At 33.0% G+C, this 16128-nt stretch overlaps 1 protein-coding gene across 2 annotated transcripts in view; it reads right to left on the bottom strand.

The window, feature by feature from the left end:
- Window positions 1-16128, bottom strand: part of DTWD2 (DTW domain containing 2) — a 1229961-nt gene that overhangs the window by 921029 nt on the left and 292804 nt on the right. The gene's annotated exons all lie outside the window — the stretch shown is intronic.

The raw sequence follows: 16128 nt of genomic DNA, 5'->3' as shown, positions 1-16128 counted from the left end.
GTGTCTCTGCCACAAAATCCTGAAATCAGGGTGTCTGTCTGGAAATCCAGTCATTGTGAGTACTTGTGAGGTATTCTGAATCATTCTGGAAGCTATCATATTTCTGAAGTGTATTTCTTAAAATGTTCACTGTTTTACTTGGGTTTCCTATCTGCATTTAAATGCAGTATAAAAAGACCTCATTTATGTGCCTTATGCTTGTATGTCTGTATTGTGGATGGAGGATTAAATTTATATATGTGTATATAAGTGCAACCAGTTAGCCATAACGTCTTTCACTTTTTATTATTATTTATTTATTTTATTTAGTACATTCAGCATGATATGCAAAACAGGTTACATCATGTATGCTGAGCATAGTAATATAACAAGAAATTAATAAAACGCTCCAGGTAAAAGAAGATATAGAACATAGGTAAAAGACAATGTCAGTTACAGTACATCCAGCATAATACACAAAACAGGTTTTATCATATATGCTGAGCATAGTAATATAACAAGAAATTAATAAAACACTCCAGGTAAAAGAAGATATAGAACATAGGTAAAAAGACAATTTTAGTTATACATTGGTAAGAGAAGAAAATATATCAAGTACAATTCTACAGTTAAAAGTATCTTTTCAGATGACCAAGCCTACAGGGGATCAGAGATCCAGCATGTGATCAGAGAGGGGTTTGGGGAGTTAATAGTAGTACGGGTAGGATTATGTGATACAAGGGCATAACCAGTTACTAAGAAGGTGCAATTTGAGGGAGTTTTTTAATATGGATGTGGAGGGGGCAGTGGACATGGATAGGGGAAGAGAGTTCCAATTTCTGGCAACGGTATGGGAATAGAGCGCTTTCCCTGCATTATTGTTAGCCTTGGTGATGGAGAGGAGAGATTTTTCACTGGATCTTAGGTACCGGTTTGCAGTACAGACAGTAAGTAGGTTGGATAATAAGTTTGTTTTTTTTTCTGGATATTTGAGAATATTGTAGGCTGTGCCCAGCTGGTGATAGTTAAGTAGCTGTGGTAGCTCAAGCCATTTTAGTTCTTTTAGTGCAGCACAGTGATGGGTACTATAGGTTGAGTTAGTAGCAAATTTGGCTATTTTATTGTAGCATGATTCTAGTTTGTCTAGGCCACATTGTCTGATTTGGGTAAAGATTGGTGCTGCGTATAATAGAATTGAGAGGAGGTGGCTTTGTGTAAGAGTGACTCTTGCTTTTTATGAGAGAAAGGACTTATGCTTGTATAGGGAGCCTAGTTTTTTGTGTACTAGTTTTATGTATGTGAGATGTGAACATCAAAGTGGAGATTATTGTCTGTTTCAATGCCCAGAAGTTTGATGTGGCTAGAAGGGGAGATGGTGGTGCCATCCTTAGATGTTATGGCAAAGGAGAGTTTTTTTTTATCTATTAAGAGTAAATAGTAGCAGTTTTGTCTTTTTGGGATTTAGAATTAGTTATATACCTGATATCCATTTTTCTACTGAGTTAAAGGTATCTTGAGGGATTGTATGTAGGGTGGTGGGAGATGAGGTGGAGCAGATCAGGGTTAAATCATCTGCATATTGTATGAGTGTGGCATGTTGTGTAGAGCTACTGAGGTTATTTGTGAAAATAGAGAACAATAGCGGGCCCAGTATAGAGCCCTGTGGGACACCTATGGTGGCTGGAAGTTGTGTAGACAGAGTTCCTTTCCACTGGACTGATTGCTGCCTGTCAGACAAGTAGCTTCTGAACCAGGCTATAGTAGAGGAGGTGAATGATAATGATGTTAGTGAGTCTAGTAGGATGGAGTGGAAGACCATATCAAATGCTTTTGAGAGGTCTAGGAAAATGGCTGATACATATTTGTTATCATTCCTGTGAAGATTTATATGATTAGTGAAGGGTAGAAGGGCTGTGATAGTGCTGTGATGTGGACAGAAACCATGTTGTGTGGTAGATAGTAGATTGTGTGTGTTAAGAAATGTCATCACTTGCAAGTGGATGTATTTCTCAAGAATTTTGGATAAGGGGCAAAGGATGGCAATAGGTCGGTAGTTGGAGAATTCGTAAGAATTACCTCCTTTATGGAGAGGAATGATGTGAGATACTTTCCAGAGTTTGGGTATGTAGGATTCTAGTATGCAGTGGTTGATTAGGATGGAGACAGGCTATGGTAGGGAGTCACTAGCTATTTATAGGAATGCATCAGGTATGTTATCAGCTGCCAGTGTGGTTGGCTTTAGTTTTGGGAGAAGTTTTTGATAGTTGAGGTGAGCACTGGTGATAGGCTGAAAGAGGGGGTGATGTGGGATAGGTTAGGTTGTGATTGAGGTAGACTGTTTTTGGTTATTTGACTGGACAGAGCTAAGATAGATTTAGTAAAATGGTTATTAAATTGAGAAGCTATGTCTAGGGTATTGTTAGTAGAGCTGGGTGCTGGAGTAGTGGTTTTGCCTGGCTTTAGTATGGAGTTAATGGCATGCCAGAATTTTTGTGGATTATTTGAATATTTCCTTTGGGCGCTAAGAAAATAGTTTTGTTTGTTTATTTTGGATTCAGCCTTGGCCTTGTTTCTAAGCTGTTGATAGTATTGCCTGGAGCTAGGGGTTTTGTCAGTTTTCCAGATTTTCCAGGCTTTTATTATAGTTAAATATCACCACTGCACACAATAAGTGCCCATCTTTGGTGGTTTAGACTGGATGTGTGTGAAATGAACACATCATTGGTACAGTGGCACAGTGAGTAGTCATGATGTCTCACAGTACTTACCTCACTATCTGAGTTCTTGCCTGTGGCTCCATCTGTGTGGAGTCTGCATTGCCTCCCTGTCTTTGTGTGACTTTTTTTCAAGTGTTCTGGATTCCTCAAGCATTTTGTGTGTGTGTGTGTGTGTGTGTGTGTGTGTGTGTGTGTGTGTGTGTGTGTGTGTGTGTGTGTGTGTGTGTGTGTGTGTGTGTGTGAAAATAATATTGGTGGTTGAAAACTTAAATCTGCTGGGTTGTGAAATTAAAACAAGAAAATCCAGACGGCAGCATCCAACAAATGGTTAAAACACCAAAAAATTAAATTCCTTAGCAGGTTCACTTCCAAGAAAGAAGCATGTGGGTATAAAGAACCATAAAAACAATTTAATAGTTGTAAGAAATATAATAGTTAAGCGCTTTTGTCCCCTCAGTCTCAGGGACTTCATCAGAACTAAAGTCCACAAAGCACATTCGCCAGTTTAAATAGTCATGTCTTAAAGATACATACATGATTGAAATATGGATACTTTTCACTATTAAATTAAGACCTATGGTTAAAATACTATATACATATCAATATTAGTACAATTGTCCTATCCGCTATATAAGTTGAAATACTTAATATTTAATATATCATATAAATATTAATGTAAATAAATCACAATTTAGTTGCATTCAACTGTAGTATCGAATTAATAAAAATAAGGTATAGAATACATCACAGAACATCTAGACACTTAGAGCTTTTAGGAACCATAATTCCTAGCAGTATAAGTGGCTTAGTATGGTCCTCTTTGTGGGCTCAACCTAATTTAAAACTGAACATACTCAGGAGTGAAGCCAGAAAATTCTGTTTTTATACTCACAAACCCCTTTTACTTCCCCCAACCCATCTGCCATTTCAAACATATGGACACGTTTCAAAAAGTTGCCTTTTGCAGTTAATCAATGTACACATCATTTTCTGTGGTTCCCTCTAAATCCACAAAATGTATTGTTTTTAGATTTGCAATCCAGTCTTTAAGAAAGTTAAGTATTTATTGTTTAAGGCATGAATTTAGACAGATGTCAAAATAATATGGCCTGAAGAAAGTTACAATGATTATGAGTGATGCAAAGAAAATATGTACTCTGTAGAGTACAAAGTGTATACCTGGATACACACTTGAATCCACTCAGAGATGAGCATGGAGCTCCCTATAGTTTGTATACATCAGGGATAATGTGGTCATTATTTAATTTTCTTCACAGTCAAACTTCAGGTGTGTATAAAAAAGGTCTCTACAGTCTGTGTGTCAGCTGGTGACAGAGTGATCAATATTCCTTTACCTTTCCTCAAAATCACACCTTAGAGGTGTGCATAGAAGGTCACTGCAACTAGTCTACAGCCAGTGTACTGTGTAGGAACAAGTTGGAAAGAATTACTGTGAGCATTATTTTTTCACTTTCTTCTCAACTGAAATCAGATTCACAGAAGTACATACCAGTTCCTATCTTCTGGATATACAGAAAAAGAGGCATGCTGCATATGTACAGCTGACACCAATAGGTAAAAATCTTTTTTGTTGCTTTTTGACTTTCACCTAGTTTGACTTCAAAGAGTACACAAAAGGTGCCTGTCTTTTGGTTTTAAGGTTGATGTTGTATGCTGTGTAAGTGTATGACAGCAGCAGCTTGCAATACATGACTATGACCATTTGCCCTTTCACTTTAATTTCATTTTAACACCAGAGGGTACACAGGAAGTGACTTATTTGTAGGAAGCAAGATAGTCATCCCAGATATGATGTATGTGCCTTTACAACAATTGTCTTCTCAGTTTATTGGTTACTACAACTCAGTGTATTGGTAAAAACTATGCCGTCATTCTTGAATGCATTGGACATAACTTCGTTTTTCATTGAAAGAAAAAATTTCCTAAATCACAATTTTTGTTTAGGCTTTCATTGGACCAAAGGTTGTAGAAAAAAATCTCTAAAATGCAGCTCATAGCATTAGAATTCCATAACGTCTGGTGGCCTTATGGTTCCCAGCTTAATTAAATTCTTTCCTAGATAGTTATTACTATTACTGCATATTCTTGGCCATTTAAGATGTACTGAAAGGATGTTGGAAAAAGCTGACAAGTAAGACAAAAGTTTGATAAAACAAAAGTATTCTAGATAGTATGAGGAGTAAAGAATGGGGAAAAACAGGGGAGCACTGGGATGTGTACCATGATGAAAGTGAATAGCAGGGATAGTGGGTGCCATGGAATACTTTGCTTAGAGCACCGGATCCATATCCAAGGCTGGCCATGCAGTCACTGTGTATGTCTTTTAAAAACTGGTGCTTCTGTACATGGCTTGCTAAATGGGGTGGCACCATCCTGACATAAGGGGTATGGGCTTACTTGTCAGGAAATGGAAGGATGAAAATGTGGCAACCCTACTAAAAGAAATAAAGAGAGAACAGTGCACAACTGTGCATGTATTCTGAAGTACACTACCTGAAATATATGTAAAAGACTAGATGGCAGAATGACTGTGGGCACTAAAAATATTCTCTTAAAGAGCTACCATTAATTACGGATATGGAAGCAGTTTCCTTCAAAATCATCTCTCACTATATACAGCTGCACTTTTGGCATTACCAATGATCAATCAATATAATACAGTGCAACCAACATTAACTTAGACTACAAAGGCATTAAATGTCCTAAAGGACATTAATTTATGAATAGCAAACCACCAGTCAGACCAACTGTGGAATTCTGACTCAGTTTGCAGCATTTAATGACAGCACGGACATAGTCTTATACACAAATAGCTAAGGGATATGGTTTAGACCCTCAACTTGCAATTAAGCTACTCAGATGACTGAACTAATTTAGCTGAATGGGCAATTTGCAACTTTTTTTTTAAATGGGATAAGCCCTGTGCACCCCCCTTCCCCAAAAGGAACTTTGCTCCCTTGAAACATCAAAAACTAACATAATGAACTCCAATATCACAAAACCTCAGAGCAAGTTAGAAAAAACTTTTAACAATGATTGGCTTGACTAAACAGGCTTGGTCCTTCAAGGTTCACTGAAAAATGAGTCTAAGACATGAGCAAATACAGTAGAAGAGGTGCTGTCTTGTAAATATTTACATTCTGTTATAGGATGTAAAGACAAGTTGCTAATAAATCACGATGGAAGTAGGAAGTCTTACTTTCCTCATTCGTAAAGTGGGCACTGCGATCCTCTACTAGCTTACAGCCTACTTGGCCCTCTTACCAAGGCCCTACAAAAGGAAATACAGCTTTAACTGCTAGACTAGCTGAACTGCTCTAACAATAAACTTATTTTTAGATCCATACACTGAGCAGATGCTGTTCTTGTACAAATAACCATCACACTTTTGCTCAGCTTCAAAAGGGCAGTTACTTTGATAATCTGTTTTTGGACCTTCCAAAGGCCTTTGAAGTGGACAAGTCATCCACTCATCATCTCCTCACTTTCTTTTTTTTTTTCAAAACAGGTTTATTGTTTTAACATATAAGAGAAATATCATAACAATTTTATACAAGTAATTAAAAATAGGTATTATTATAATATTCAACAAAACAACTAAAGTATTTACAAAGACATCCACTACAATCAGATCAATTAATTAAACTAAAATACCATGCTATTGAAATTAGAATTTTTTTAACAAATTTTGTAAATTATCCCATACAATATAATAAGATGTTTTTCTAGTTGTTCTTGTCCTAATTGTGTTTATTTCCATATGGCACACTATATTCATAACATTTTTAAATTCATTGAACGAAGGAGGTGTATCTGAAATCCAATTTCTAGTTATTATTTTCCTAGCCACTGCTAGAATAGACCATAACAAGGGAAGCTTAACCTTTTTAACACTTTGAGGTACAGGTGTGTTGAATAATATAAGAGATTTAGAAATAATGAAATTATCTGTAAAAGAGCCTGTAAAAATTCATTAATTGACTTCCAGTATTCTTTCAATTTTATACAGTCATAAAACATATGAGCCCAGTCAGCATTAATTTCTACATTACATCTCTTACATAAATTATCTTTATTATTTATTTTATTCATCATCAAAGGTGTATAAAAAGATCTATGTAAAATTTCCATGTATAAAGTCTCCAGACAATGGAAGACGTAGTTCTATAAGCAGATTCCAATATATATTGTTTATCTTGTTGATTTGGTGGGTCCCCATTAATAGAAGTGAAATAATTCCAGTATGAATCTACACTGTAAAAGTTTCTTGTCTGATAATTTTATGTATGTATGAAAGTTTACCTTTATCAGAAACTTTATGTTGTAAATTTAATATCAAGTAATCAATCAGTGTTGGAATAGATTCTTTAACTGTTATAGACATTAGATCTATTTTATTAATGAGATGTTGTCTAAAGGTCTGAACCTCTAACCAGCAAGTTTCTCTTAGATCAAATTCTTGTTTCAAGAAATCTAGATTTTTAACTTTATTATCAGATATCAACTGATACCAGTACTTTAGATCATTATCTATAGCTAAATGAGTTCCTTCAGAAGTAGATGACAAAAGCATACCCTGAGTATACATTATAGCGAATACAATAAAATTCCATTCCCTATACTTAGGGTGCATGAATATAAAGTTACGATAGCTAATAATAATATTTAATGGGTAACAAACCATATGTTTAGGTGTAATAGGTGAAGTACAAAATTCCTTTAGTAACCATAACATGGAGTTATTTACAATCATATTTTTATGTGTTAAGGAGATTTTCATGAAGTGCATACTAATTAGCTCCCAATAATCTTTCCATTTTGCGACATATGACTGATCTATTAATAAAGTAATAACTTTTACAATAGAAGAGATAGTATATAAATTAAAGTCTGGAAAAGAAATACCCCTTGAGACCAGCTATTAGTATGTTTCTTTAATGCAATCCTAGGTCTATTAGGTGCCCATAGGAAATTTAACATTAGTGTATTCAGTTTCTTGATAATTATTTTGTAGGTGGAAGTATTATTGATTGTATTAAGTATAAAATCTTGGGGAATATTATCATTTTAATAATTGTAAGTCTCTCCTCCATAGTAAAAACATATTATTCCAGGTATTAAAAGATTTTGTATATTAAGAAAACAGGTATTATAATTATTATATATAATAGATTTAATATCTTTAGATAGTATTATACCTAAATAAGTTATCTGACCTGAATTGGGTACATATTTAGTAAAATCACTAATGAGAATATTTTTTCGTGTATATATAGGTAGTATTTTAGTTTTTTCTTCATTGAATATTAAACCAGAAATACTTTTAAAATTCATCATTTTATCAAATAGAGACTGCATAGAAGAATTAGATCCTGCTGATATAATTAGGACATCATCTGCAAAAAGTTGAATTTTGGATGTTGTATTTTCATCTAGTTCAAAACCCTCTATGTCAGTACTGTTTCTGATCAAATTAGCCCAAGGCTCCATTACTAAAGTGAATAATAGTGGAGAAAGTGGACATCCTTGTTTTGTACCTTTAAGAATGGGTATTTTTTGTGAAACATATGTTCCTACCTTAATATAAGCCAACGTTCCTTTGTATAAATGCTCAATTAGATTTACAAATGCATCTGAGAAGTTTGTGCACTTCATTAAGGTAAACAGATAGTCCCAACTTACTGAATCAAATGCTGAACTTATATCAAGACTAATAAATGTTAAATCTTTCTTATTCCTATTTGCAAAATCTATTAATGTTAAAGTTTTTCTTATATTATCAAAAGTATTTCTATTTACAATGAAGCCTGTCTGATCTATATCTATAATGCCAGGAATGATTGTCTTCAATCTATCAGCAAAAATACTCATAAACATTTTATAATCAACATTAAGTAATGAGATGGGCCGATATGAAGAACATCTAGTTGGATCTTTATTAGGTTTTAAAATTGGTGAAATAAATGTATATTGCCAAGATGGGGGGGTTATTAACTCAGTTTGGGCCAAAATAAAAACCTTATGTATTAATGAATATGTACTTTTAGAAAGGATTTTATATATCTCTGGTATAATACCATCATTACCCGGTGCTTTGTTTGATTTAAGCTTATTTATTTGTGTAATAACTTCTGTATATGAAATACTCTTGTCAATAGTTTAATCTGTTGTTTATTAAGCTTTTTATTCATGTTTGTGATTATAAACTCCTTTATTTTATCTTTAGGTTCCATGTTAATGTTATTATGGTTAATTTTGTGAAAGTGATTTCTAAATTCATCTAGTATTTCTGGTATACTAGAAACATTCTTCTTTTTCCTTAGAGAAAAGATTTCTTTGATATGGTTTTGTTTATTCAACCTTTTGTTTTATTTTTAAGTCTATGTAAGTATTTGGGGCTTATTGAATAAGACAAAAACTTGTATTTCTCTAAAGTTATTTTAACTTTATGAGTTAAAATTTCTTTGTATTTCTCATTTAGTTTGTTTATTTCTTCAATAACTTTCTTGTCCATAATATTTTCTTTATTATTATGTTTATAAGAGTCTAATTTACTTTGAATATCTAACAATTCCTTATCCCAAGATTTCCTTTTATTATTATACCATCTGATACTTTGTCCATATAGATATGATTTTAAGGCATCCCAAACATAAACAATGGAGACTTCAGGAGTGTTATTTATGTCTAAAAATGTTTTACTTCTGAAAGTATATATTCTTTATAGTCTTTTAGTTGAGTTAAGTATGCTGGTATCCTTTTGATCTGAACATTATGAGTATTTTTATCATGAATTCAAAAACAATTGAATTATGATCAGATATAGGACATGAAATGATTTTGGAATTAATTAAATCTGTTACCATCTGGTTAGAAATAAAGACCCTATCTATTTTTGAATAAGTTTTGTATCTGTTAGAAAAAAGGTGTATGGTAATGATTTTGAATCTATCTGATTATTAATATCATTCAAATGATAAGAATTAGCAAAATCATTTAAATGTTTTGCATTAGATGTAATTCTTCTTTTCCTATAGTGGTAGTATCACTTTCATGTAGTATACAATTAAAGTCACCAGCTAAAATAATATCTCCTATAGAGAATGATATGATCTTATCAAGATGATGTTTCACTGTATTAATACCAATTCCAGGTATCCAATATACATTAATTAAAGTGTAAGTCTTCCCATTAATTTGTATTGTAACCATACAAAACATTCCTTTGTCATCCTGATAAGACTTAATGGTTTTAGGAATGGGCATACTTTTATTCCATAAAATAGCGACTCCTCTTTTTTTCTGAGTGTGCTCTGAACTAACCAATACTGTATATTTGTTTGTGGCTAGTTTATCAATATCTTTTTTCAAGAGATGGGTTTCTTGCAGGAAGACTAAGTTGGCCTTATGTAAATTAATGTATCTTATTAGGCTTGCCCTTTTACACGGATTATTCAATCCATTAATGTTTAAAGAAATTCCTTTTAAAGATGACATTTGGCATTTTTAAAACTTAAGAATCTTATGATCAAAATAACAAATAACAAGATAAGTAATGTTACATCTCCTCCTTTAGGTGTACCTTTAAATATAGCTGTATTTATTTAATCTCTTATGGGATTTTGTATAGGATTCAATTTTGTTTGTAGTGACAATGAATGTACAAAATATATTGTGGATGTCAAAACTATATACAAATAACAATGAACAAGTGAAAATAATGTAAGGATTAAACCTTGCATCCAGCCTGGAGTTATAAACTCCAACTTAGAGTAGTATTTACCACTCAAGTTAACCCCCTACCCTAAGCAGCAGTACCTCAGCTACCACCTTATCAATTTAATCCTAGTTATATTTAACTGAGGTTAACAGTTTTCAATTCAATTATCTAGCAAAACAAGACTACACATTTGGTAAAACAGCATCATATAAACTAAAATAAACCTTTTTTTTAAAAAAAAAACTGTTCATACTACTATATACATCTATGTAATATAAAACACTTGTATTCAAATAGCATCCAAATAATCTTGATGTTAGAAATCAAGAGGAGAGAAAAATAAGTTCTAACATTCATTTAAATCAAAAACTTTGGTTAATATGATTCAGACATTACATATATTAAGATGCATCTATTTTCTGTCATGTAAATGCAATTAACAGCTTCCAAAAAAAACCTTGAATTGCTTGTATATGAGCATTTACTCAAACTCATTATTGTCAATAGAATAAAATATTGTATTCATAGAAATTGTTATAAATCATACTGCATAGTTATGCAGATTCTCAGAAACACTTATATACATATATATACACACACACACACACACACACACACACACACATATATATATATATATACACACACACACACACACACACACACACACACACATATATATATATATACACATACACACACACACACACACACACACACACACACACACACACACACACACACACACATATATATATATATATATATATATATATATGATCTCACTGAGTTGTGTCCTTGCTGAGCACTATCCTACTTGCTGTCCCTACAATAAATCTGTCTGCTTTATACAAAATAATGCACAGCAAACACATTTTAGTAACCAGATTTTACAACCATGCTATACTACTGCTTTAAAATATATCACATGACAATTTCTTCCAGAATAGAGTTATAAAATTATTTATGCTTGTCAATCAGATGAATTAAATGAGTTATAGTAATGTATATGTTTGGAACATAAGTTTTTAACACAGATTATTATGCTGCTGTTAAGTAGATTTTCAAAAACACTTGAATAAATGTTTCATTTTCTATGCCTTCTAAAATAAGACATTTACTTACTACAAGAAACTGTATCATTTAAACTCATTATAACTGACATTTTATGAATTATAACATAGATATTTAAGTAATTATATAAAATAACTCACATTTAGATGTTAAAGAGTTTATTTTCCTTCACATAGTCGCATTTGCATCATTTCTATTTCCTGATAGAGAGTTCTTCCTGAATCTGTGATGTGTCAGTGTGATATCTAGGTCAAAGGTTAGACTAACTGCTTTCAGCTTCTCTGTGAGAATTCTGAGAGTTGAAGCTTTTAAAGTAGCTCATGGACACTGTGCATGAGACAGCCCATATCCCAGATTGTCTCTCTTAACATTTTGGCGGGAAACTTATTAAAAACTAGTGACAAACATTAATTTAGCAGTGTAAATGCATCTAAACATGACAAAACCTTCACAATGTATTTTACAGGTTATTACAGCCTCTATGTAAGTGAAATTAAGCCCAAAATTATTAATAAGTAATAAAATTCAATATTTTTGTCCCAACTCAATTTTTATGCAAATCTTATTATTTACTGTGTCTATATGATCAAAAGCATTTCTATATATTAATAAAGAAAAGAAGTAAAAGGGTGTAAGGCAGAAATACAAAAATGTAAGAGAAAGCTATAAGAAGTATATACAATGGAATATTACTTACTGTTTATATTAATAGAGTTAAAAATAAAACATATTATTTACTATTATTTAGTTCTAATTATTATTAGTTAAAGCATGACAGATTATTTACAAACAAGCATAAGCAGTATAATCAAGAAAGTATAATTAGGAATAGCATTTGAAGAACATATAAACTTTTTACAAGGAATAAATATGTTATTATTCTATTAATCATATTTTCATTACTCTTCTCTCCCTGCCCTCCCCCACCCTTTACCCACTACATAATCTAAATAGAATGTCATTGTTTAAACAAAGAAAAGAAGAAAAGGAAAAGAAAAAAAAAAGATAAAGAAAAAAATGTATCAAATTACTGACCTTACTTCTCCTTTTCAGAAAGAGAAACAAGTTGAATCATAGCTTGCCATTAAATCTTTAGATATTTTGACTGGTTATGAAACAAAACATTTCTTTGCACACAGAGAATAACTTTGATTAATTCTTTTTCAAAATATTTGTGGCTTCTTGGAAATGCAGGAACTATATTTAAAAAGATTAATAATGAAATAAAATGATGAGAGAGAAAAAAAACATAGAACAAATCATTTGTTTTTAGTCTCTTCTTCTTCTCTGAAGTCTTCCACGAAGTTTCAGTTGCCAGTCTCTTTAATGAAGGACTAGCCCATTCCATTTCTTCTATTTTATCCAAAATCTTATTTGTTTTGATAAACAGTAAAGCAGAGTCTAAGTCATCGAAAATTTTAGGACCATCAGGAAGTAAGATTTTAAGCTTGGCAGGAAACAGAAGGTATGTTTTAAACTGTGCTTTTTTAAGCTCCCTTATTAGTGGCAGAAAAACTTTTCTTTTAGCTATTACCATGGAAGAATAGTCATTGTCAAAACGCACAGTTGTCTCATTAATCTTAACAGGAGCTTTAGCCCAAGCAGATTTAAGAACCATCTCTTTATCAAAAGATGATAGAAATCTAACTATAACTGATCTAGGATATTTTTGTTAGAGTTAGTATTAGCTATAGATCTATGTGCTCTTTCGATACCAAAAGAGAATGCTTCTGGTAAGTCTAAAGTTTTAGGGAGCCATGTTGTTAAAAAAGAAGTAATATTGTTACCTTCAATATTTTCTGGCAGTCCAAAAATCCTAATGTTATTGCGCCTAGATCTATTTTCCAGGTCATCCAGCTTTGTTTGTAAATGTGTATTTTGTTTCAGCAGAAACTCAATGTTGATTTCCTCTTCTTGGATTCTATTTTCCATGTCATTCACAGCTTCTTCTATGCCTGTCATCTGGATCTTCTGTTGTTGCAGGTCTATATGTAACAAGTCTATTTGTTTTGTAGTTTTTTCTATGAAGGTGTCTATTTTAGTATCCATTTTATCCATCTTAGCAGTAAGTTGCTGGATTATAATTATCAGAGACTGAAGTTCTTTCTTGATGCTGGAGTCTTGAGAATTTGTCTTACTGGAACTCATTTCAGACTGATAAACTGACAGGAAAATTTCCAAAGTGATTTCTGACAGGAATATTGTTAAGATTTCCTTTCTTTTTTAGATATAGTTCAAGAACTATATAAAACAAACATATTTAGAAAGAAAATTACTTCAAAAATTATTTTTTTAAGTAATTAATTCCTGTCAGTGTAATGAAATTGGTGGAGCTGAAGAAATCTGCTGCTATCCTGTGTTCATCCTTGGCCACGCCCCCATCTCCTCACTTTCTGAAGGAAGGTATCACATTACTAAATAGCATGACTCCCAGATATCTTACACGACAAGTAGCATACTGTTAGCTGGCATTTTTAATTCAATAACGTATTCCAAATTGTTGTTCATTTTATCCTTTCAAGCACATACCCATATGATCATGGAAAGTGAACCCACAACTTGGCATACTGCACAGAATTAAACATGACAACTACATAAGCTAAACAAGGCAAACTCTCTGCTATCTCAGATTAAATAATCATACAAAGGACTATACCATTATCTACGCCAAATTTGCTGGTATAGACATCACTACTTACTCAGCAGTGTGCAGGTTTGTTGAACTGGGGTGGCTCTCTTTTGAATATGTGCTATTCTTCATGCAACAAACATATGAACATAAACTGCTACACTAGACTCCAGTAAGGCAGCTCAGTGATCTCCTACACAAGTTCTCAGCTGTATGTATGTTTTTCTCCTCCAACTGATATATGCTTTTCACAACATGTAGCCATTGAAGGACTGGTGGGCATAGCACTTAATAATGCTATAGGTCATAAAAAGGAATGCACCCCTTACCTTACAACGTTATTAGTTTTATGTTAATTGTAGAGCCTCATAGTCTTCCTATAGAATTGCATGAAAGGAAAAAAATGTCATGCAGGCTGACTTGTGAAGGTTACCTTATATTCTCAGTAAGGACATTTCTGAATATTTGATTCTAAAACTAATGGCAACTAAACTTTAGATTACTAGTTAATTAAAAAATGCTACTGATAACTTCTCAACCAAAATAAATGATTTAATTCAATCACATAAACATTTATCTTCATTTCTGTTATACAATATCTTTTTTCACAAAAAAAAAGTTCTAAGGGATGAGACAAAAATGGCTATGTATAACCAATCTACAGGAAAGTCCCCAGGAATAGAAGGTATTCCTGTGGAAGTTTGGAAGTTAGAAGAGAAAAAAACTGATAAAGATCTGGAAGGTTTTGTTTAACAGTACTTTAAGAGGGGAGAAGTACCAGCATCCTGGAAGTAGGTGGTGATAATGGTAATACCTAAACAGGGTAAAGATCCATCGGATCCAGCTTCATACAGGCCCATTTCAATACTAAAGCATGACTATAAAGTGTTTATGTCTATAATGGCTAAAAGAATGGCAAAAGTGATACCAAAATTGATAAGTATTGATCAGTGTGGTTTTGTGGAGGGGAGGCAAACATTTGATAATATTAACAGAACATTGATGATCTAGAGGGAAGCAGAAGGTAAGAAAGTATCACTTTTACTGGTGGGTCTTGATGCAGAGAAAGCATTTGACAAAGTAGACTGGGACTTCATGGGTAGGGCAATGGAAGAATTTGCTTTCCCTGACACAATTATAACCTTGATTAGAAGAATATATGAGGGATTGAAGGTGTGAATTATAATAGGTGGGGTCCTCTCTGATAATTTCTGCTTGAGTAGAGGAATCAGGCAGGGTTGTCCGCTTTCCCCTTTGTTGTTTGCATTATATTTAGAACCACTGGCAAAGAAAATAAGGGACTCAGAAATTCATGGATATAACTGGTATGGTAGTCAGGAAAAGCTGGCTCTATTTGTAGATGATATTATTTTATACATGACAAAACCAGAAAGGGACATTATAGTGTTGTGGAACATTTTAAGACAGTTTCAAATCTTCTCGGGATACAAAATTAATGAAGGTAAAACAAAGGCAATAGCAGTAAATTATGTACCCACACATGAATTGGTCCAACAATATCCATATTTATGGGGACATGACAAAATGAAGTATTCAGGAGTATGGATTATAAATGACTCTGTGGTGGCAGCTAAGGATATGTGGGAAGAGACTAAACAGAAGATTATACAAAAATTGAGAAACTGGAAGTTTTGTTATATGGATACTGAGATACAAGCCATTAAAATGTTTTCAGTCCCTTTATTCTTATACACAGATCAGGCATACTTCTATCAACTGGAGGAGAAGTTGTGGATGGCAATTAAAAAAAACTTGAAGGATTTTATCTGGGAAGGGAAGACAGCAAGGGTCAAGGGATAATCTGATTCTACCAATAAAACAAGGCAGACTAGGATTACTTAATTTGAAGGGGTATTTTACAGCAACACAGTTAGGCTCTTATACATAGCACAAGCAGAAAACTGTAATTCAAAGTGGAATGGAATGATGCTAACACAGGGAGGAAAGCTCAAGAAATAAGGAGAGAC

The sequence above is a fragment of the Protopterus annectens genome, chromosome 17.part0 (genome assembly GCF_019279795.1).
Source record: "Protopterus annectens isolate FY-2018-M chromosome 17.part0, PAN1.0, whole genome shotgun sequence".
NCBI lineage: Eukaryota > Metazoa > Chordata > Ceratodontiformes > Protopteridae > Protopterus > Protopterus annectens.
Note: the sequence above shows the minus strand (reverse complement) of the source record. Positions and strands in the feature narration are given on the sequence as shown.